General features: G+C 47.4%; 1 pseudogene; it reads right to left on the reverse strand.

The window, feature by feature from the left end:
* Positions 1-7,041: 7,041 nt before the first annotated feature.
* Positions 7,042-7,362, reverse strand: LOC145351593 (large ribosomal subunit protein eL42-like; annotated as a pseudogene).
* Positions 7,363-7,659: the final 297 nt, after the last annotated feature.

Raw genomic sequence — 7,659 nt, forward strand, 5'->3', positions numbered from 1 at the left:
TCCATTTGCCATTTATCTGCCCAATATCCCAGCCTATCAATATCCCGTTGTATTGCCAGACACTGCTCCTCACTGCCCGCCAATCCAGCCATCTTGGTGTCATCAGCAAATTTGCTGATCACACCACCGACTCCCTCTTCCAAATCATTTATATACACTACAAAGAGAAGAGGTCCCAGTACCGAGCCCTGCGGCACACCACGAGTGACAGACCTCCAGCTAGAAAAGGACCCCTCCACAACTCCTCTCTGACTCCTCTTAGCAAGCCAGTTCTCTACCCATCGAGATACCTGGCCTTGTATCCCATGAGCCTTAATCTTTTCCACCAACCTACCATGAGGGACTTTGTCAAACGCGTCACTGAAATCCTTGGTTGGAGTTGAGTTGTAGTGGGACTCCCCACCTCGGGATGATTCCGTATGCTGGGATGGGGCTCCGGTGGTGTCTTCGCAATCCCGAGTTGGGAATGCTTCCACCCAGCGGGTGAATTGATCGATTCAGACTAAACAATATTTCTTCCCTCGGCGAGTGGGTAGGGGGCCTCTGAAGTCGATCTGCAGGTTTTCCCAGGATCCCTTTGGTCGGGGTTGGTGGGCCAGTTTGACTCTCAGGGGTGGGCCCGGGTTGTGCTGGGCGCGTATGATACAGCGCTGGCAATGTTTGGGTTCATCCTGTCCCATCCCTGGCCACCACCAATCAGCTGATAGTGGGGCCAGGGTCCCATCCCGGCCGGAGTGGTGGGGCTCGTGGTGGACTCGGAGTAGTTCGGTGGGTAGAAATGAGGGGGCGACGACTTGGTGCCCTCTGCGCCACACTCCATCTTTGTCCCTGGACGCCCCTGCCTGTTCCCACTGTGCCACCTCATGTGGGCTGGTGTTACCCTGCAGCTTATAAAGATCCACTTCCTCCAAGGGTGCTGTTGTGGTGGGGGCTGTGTGCGGGAGGGCTTCCCCAGCTACAGCCTTGGCTGCAGTGTCTGCGAGTTGCTTCCCTTTCTGTTCCACTGTCTTTACCCTTTGGTGGGCTTTTATCTTCATTACGGCTGCTTCTGAGGGCAGCCTGGCTGCAGCTACCAGGTCTCGGGTTATATTTTCATGCCTTATGCACCCCCCCCCACCCCCAACTGTGCTGATAAACCCGCGCCTTTTCCAGTCCATCATGGAATCGTGGACCACCCCAAATGCATATCGGCTGTCAGTATACACATTTACTCGCTTTTCCCTTCCTGTCTTGAGGGCTTCCGTGGAGGGACATTTTGGATAAGTGTAGGAAGAATAAGGTTGTTGTAGTGGGAGATTTTAATCTCCCTGGGGTGGATTGGAAGGTGCCTAGAGCTGGGGGGTCGGATGGGGAGGAATTCGTAAGATGTGTATTGGAAGGATCCTTGCAACAGTATGTAGATAGCCCGACTAGAGAGGGGGCGATACTGGATTTAGTTCTGGGAAATGAGCCGGGTCAGGTGGTTGAGGTTGCGGTAGGCGAACATGTGGCTAATAGTGACCACAACTCCGTCTACTTTAGGATACGAATGGAAAAAGGTGAGAGCTGTCCTAAGGGGAGGGTGCTAAATGGGGGGAAGGCTAGATACAGCCGGATTAGGCAGGAGCTTAGGGATACAGACTGGGATAGGCTGTTGGAAGGCAAGACCACGTTAGGCATGTGGGAGTCTTTCAAGGGAAAACTGCAAAGGGTGCAGGAAAGGCATGTGCCGGTTAGGAGAAAGGATGGGAAAGGTAGGATTAGGGAACTGTGGGTTACTAGAGATATAGAAGACCTGGTTAGGAAGAAACGAGAGGCGTATATCAGGTCTAAGCAGCTGGGAACGGAGAGAGCGTTGGAGGAATACAGAGAGAGTAGGAGGGATCTCAAACGGGGAGTTAGGAGAGCAAAGAGGGGGCATGAGATGGCTTTGGCACGTAGGGTTAAGGAGAATCCAAAGGCGTTTTACTCCTATCTTAAGAACAAAAGGATGGTTAGGGGTAAAATCGGTCCTCTCAGGGATAGACGTGGGGAATTGTGCTTAGAGGCAGAGGGAATGGGGGAGATCCTGAATGAATACTTTGCGTCGGTATTCACGAAGGAGAGGGGCTTGATGTCTAGTACGGTCATTGAGGGAGCGGTGGACCGATTGAAAGATCTATTGATTATGAGGGAAGAAGTGTTAGGGCTTTTAGAGGGCATTAAGACCGATAAATCTCCGGGCCCTGATTGCATTTATCCTAGGCTGCTTAGAGAGGCGAGGGATGAGATTGCTGGGACTCTGACGCAAATCTTTGTCTCTTCTTTGGACACAGGTGAGGTCCCAGAGGACTGGAGGATAGCGAACGTGGTACCGTTGTTTAAAAAGGGTAGGAGGGATAGCCCTGGTAACTATAGGCCGGTGAGCTTAACATCAGTGGTAGGTAAGTTGATGGAGAGGATTCTTAGGGATAGGATGTATGTGCACTTGGAGCATTGCAATCTGATTAAGGATACGCAGCATGGCTTTGTCAAGGGGATGTCTTGCCTTACGAATCTGGTAGAATTCTTTGAGGAGGTGACAAAAACGGTTGACGAAGGACGAGCCGTTGATGTCGTCTGTATGGATTTCAGTAAGGCGTTTGACAAAGTCCCTCATGGTAGGTTGGTACAGAAGATTAAAGCTCATGGGATATGTGGTCAGGTATCTAGATGGGTAGAGAACTGGCTTGCAAAGAGGAGTCAGAGAGGAGTTGTGGAGGGGTCTTTTTCTAGCTGGAGGTCTGTCACTAGTGGTGTGCCGTAGGGCTCGGTACTGGGACCCCTTCTCTTTGTAGTGTATATAAATGATTTGGAAGCAGGAGTCGGTGGTGTGATCAGCAAATTTGCTGATGACACCAAGATGGCTGGATTGGCGGGCAGTGAGGAGCAGTGTCTCGCAACACAGCAGGATATTGATAGGCTGGTTGATTGGGCAGTTACGTGGCAAATGGAGTTTAATCCAGATAAATGTGAGGCAATGCATTTTGGCCGGAATAATGTAGGGGGAAGTTATATGATAAAGGGTAAGCCTGTAAGGAGTATAGAGTCGCAGCGAGACCTGGGGGTGCAAGTGCACAAGTCTTTGAAGGTGGCAGTGCAAGTGGAGAGTGTGGTGAAGAAAGCCTATGGTATGTTAGCCTTTATAGGAAGGGGTATAGAATATAAGAGCTGGAGTCTAATGTTGCAGTTGTATAGAACGTTGGTTAGGCCGCATTTGGAGTACTGCGTCCAGTTCTGGTCGCCTTACTACCAGAAGGACGTGGAGACTCTGGAGAGAGTGCAGAGGAGATTTACCAGGATGTTGCCTGGTATGGAAGGACTGGGGTATGAGGAAAGATTGAAGAAATTGGGACTCTTTTCCCTTGAAAGACGCCGACTGAGGGGGGATCTAATAGAGGTATATAAGATTATGAAGGGTATAGATAGAGTAAACAGAGGTAGGCTATTTCCTATAATAGAGTCACGTAGGACAAGGGGCCATGGACTTAAGGTGAAGGGGGAGAGGTACAACACAGATATTAGAGGGAGGTTTTTCACACAGAGGGTAGTGGGGGTATGGAATGCTCTGCCAAGTAAGGTGGTGGAAGCAAACACGCTAGAGTCCATTAAGAGTAACTTAGACAGGCACATGACTGAGTTAGAGATGGGTGGATATAGGAGAACCTTCAATTAAGGGTCATTAGCATTGGGGTGTCCCTAGAAATGTAAATGGGTATAGTATGATAATAATGTTTTTCTCTGTTTTCATTCACAGGTTTGAAGTCGGTCCACCTCGTGTCCAATGAGGGGCATACACGCGATGGGTCATACTGGGGCTGCTCTTGGTTGTTCGAGATTGGCCTCGTGCTTCATGTCGTTAGTGTGTGCCTAAACTGGACAAGATTCTGGGCAAGACGACAGCTCAGTGACTATTGTTGATTGCTGTGCAGACACATGGATTTGGGCCGGTGTCTGTGGGAGTTTGCACGTTCTCCCCGTGCTTGCGTGGGTTTTCTCCGGGTGCTCCGGTTTCCTCCCACACCCCAAAGATGTGCTGTTAGGCTGATTGGCAGGAATAAATTGTCCCGAAATCAGTTTTCCCTCAATCTGGATGGCCATAAAACATTAGATAGGGGTCATGGGTAGAGAGGTGGAGTTGAGATGGCAGCGTGGGCTCGTTGGGCCGATGGGCCTGTTTCCCAGGCTGATTTTGTTCATCGTTCTTTGACTGGTTAAAGTTTTCCCCGACTGGTCAATGTTCTGCCTCACTGGTTCATGTTTTCCCCACTGTTGGTTCATGTTGTGCCCCTCCTTCTCCAGGGACCAAGTCCCACTGGTTAATGTTTTCCAAGACTGGTTAATGCTTTGCCCCTGCCTCTCTGGAGACTAAGTGCGACTGGTTAATGTTTTCCCTTCTACTCCAGGGAGCAGATCCAACTGGTTAATGTTTTCCCCTCGCTTCTCCAGGGACTCTGTCCGACTGGTTAATGACTTCCACGATGCTCCAGTGGCTTTGGCTTTCTGGTTAATGTTTTCCCCGACTGGTTAATGTTTTCCCCGGTTGGTTAATGTTTTCCCCACGGTTGGTTAATGTTTTACAAAAGAACATAAGAAACAGGAGCAGGAGTTGGCCATCTGGCCCTTCGAGCCTGCCCCGCCATTCAATAAGATCATGGCTGATCTGTCGTGGCTCAGTTCCACATTCCCGCCCTCCCCCCCATAACCCTTAATCCCCTCTCATCAAAAACCCACCAACCCGCGTCTTAAAAATATTTAGCGAGGTAGCCTCCACCACTTCAACGGGCAGAGAATTCCAGAGATTCACCACCCTTTGAGTGAAGAAGTTCCTCCTCAACTCCGTTCTAAACCGCGCCCCCCCTTTATCTTGAGGCTGTGCCCCCTAGTCCTACTGTCCTTTCTGAGCGGGAAGAGTCTCTCCACCTCTATCCCATCCATCCCATTCATCATCTTATACGTCTCAATGAGATCTCCCCTCATTCTTCTAAACTCTAATGAGTACAAGCCTAATTTATTCAGCCTCTCCTCATAGCTCAACCCCCTCAACTCTGGTATCAGCCTAGTAAACCTCCTCTGCACTCCCTCCAAGGCCAAAATATCCTTGCATAAGTGCGGCGCCCAAAACTGCACACAGTACTCCAGCTGTGGCCTCACCAATGCCCTATACAGCCACAGCAAGACCTCCCTACTTTTATATTCAATCCCCCTCGCTATGAAGGCCAGCATCCCATTCGCCTTCCTGACCACCTGCTGCACCTGCTGGCTGGGTTTAGTGAACTCTAATGATAGAATGAGAAGACATTTGGCGCAGAACACCTGCAATGCAAGTTCGGTGGGAGATATTGTCTGAATAACTGGTGGCGTTAAGAGGGAGATTTTCTTTGCGAATTTCACTAATCCTGTCAAGATGCGGATTTAAACCACCCGTGATTACTGCTGCACTTTTCTCAAGAGCATTCTTTTTTTTATTCTTATATACTGGACCCTACTTTGGAATTAATGCTCGGGGCCCTCAAATTTCTACTACCAGAATGTTCTTTCTTTTTTTATTTCCAGCGTGATAGAAGCAACATTTTTGTCTTTAATGCCAATATAATTTCTTCATGGAGCTTTGACATTATATTTAACTAGTAAAGCAACTCCAGCTCGTGTTCCACCATGTATAATCTTTTAGAATACTGAGTAGCTTTAGACATTCAACTCCCAGTCCTTGCACTCCTGACATGAGATCAAGGCATGGGAGTCATGGTGGTTGGAGGGTAATGATATCACTTTCGTTTGCTTTTAAATATAGTCTACAATTATGAATAAGCATTGCATATAATGACGGTTGCTTAGTAAATGAAAAAAAACATTGATTCAATTTAGTCTCAGCATCTCGTGTATTCAATCCACAGGGAATTTATCCCGTTGTCCTAATGTGTGTGTTCTAATATAAAGATAGCAATTTTTAGAACACTTTTGCAACAGCTGTATCTCCATGGAGATCGAGGGAATGCATAAAGGTGAATGCACAGGGACGTGTCACTACAGATTTTAATTCAGAGGAATAACTTGCTCAGCAAAGGAAGAGGGCCATTCCACGCAGAAAATGCATCTACCTATTGATTTGGTCAGGAAAATATTCTATCTGTTGCTTGCCTTAGTTGGTGTTCCTGGTACGTAGCTAAAACACATTATATACTGTAACTATGCATAAGCTTGTTTCTACACGGATGAATACTTACTATAAACTGGAATTCCAAATGGACATTGACCGAACTTCCTCTTAGTCTGCTTCTATACAGCCTTTGAATAATGTTCCCTTAAGCTGTGTGTTTGTTTGGATGATGCAGCTTCAGAGCTTCTGAAATTGATTCCTTAATCTAAGAAGTTGACTCCCCGCACTATAGTTTGAAAAGATGATGCCGTTATGCTGCATTTCCCAGAATACTGTCTTCATCCCTTGCCGTCCAGAAAGGAATCTAGCATTTCACTCATTCGTTTCTTCAAACCTCAACTCCACCACATGCAACACATCTGATGCTCCAATCTCAAAATGTTCAACTTTACTCACCAACCACTAGATTATTTTTGGTAAAAGCTGAGGATCGACCTGATAGATGTTTACACAATTATGACACCAATCGGCAGAATGTCTTGTCAGAGTCTTTTTATCTCAGGGTATAAATGCCAATTGCTGCAGGACTTATTTTAATGTCATAACGGGGAAACTTTAAAAGAGATGAGAGAGGCAAGATTTTTCTTCACAGAGAGGGTGGTAAGTACCTGTATTTCACTGACGGAGGGGATGTCAGAAGCAGATGTAATAGCAATGGTTACCAGAAATCATCTTGACAGATAGATACATGAATAAACAGGGAATACAGAGATACAGGCTGCGTAGATGCAAAACAAAATCATTAGTTTAGAAAAGTATCATTTGTCGGCACAGGCTTGACCGGACAAACGACATTTCCTTTCTGGGCCTCGCCCTGTGTGTTTTTTTTTAGCATTTGAGATGTTTTATTGTGAATTGGTTCTCCAACAAACAAAGAATGCAGCTTAGAACTGGATGACTTGGCTCTTCCTCTGCTTATCTCCTCCCAGCTCAAAGTGCTTGCATCTCTTCATGGCCAGCATTCTCTCTGACCTAAGTTGGGCTCCACACACTCCAATCTCAGCACAATCTTCTTTGTGGTCTGAGCCTTTTCCCCAAATATAGGTTTTGTCAGTCCACCATAACCTCTCTGCTTTCTGTCATAACATCTCTTACCCTGTGTGTATTAGGAATCCTTTCCCTTCTTGTACTGGGTAACCTTGTGGGGCTGGTGCCTCCGATTTTTTTTTGCAATATGTCCTCCGGGTCTTTGGTACGTTGACCATTTTCCCAAACCGGGCGGTGAGCGGAAAAAAAGCTCAGGCCTCTCCCTGTTCCTCTTCAATTTCAAAACAATAGAGAATCTTCAATCACACCCAGGATATGATTATTTGCAGACATCCACCGAACTCCAGCCAACACAACCCTCCTCCCCTTCCTTCCTATGAACATGCAGGACATAGAACACGTGTCCTTTTAACTAAGGTTTTGAGGTCATCGGGCCCAGAAACAAGGGACCATTCGGCCTGGGTATCATGTCTCACGGTGAAATAACACAGTTGCTGAGGCGACAGACAGGGCCG

This window comes from Carcharhinus amblyrhynchos, chromosome 13 (genome assembly GCF_965287045.1).
Source record: "Carcharhinus amblyrhynchos chromosome 13, sCarAmb.v2.hapA, whole genome shotgun sequence".
NCBI classification, from domain to species: domain Eukaryota; kingdom Metazoa; phylum Chordata; class Chondrichthyes; order Carcharhiniformes; family Carcharhinidae; genus Carcharhinus; species Carcharhinus amblyrhynchos.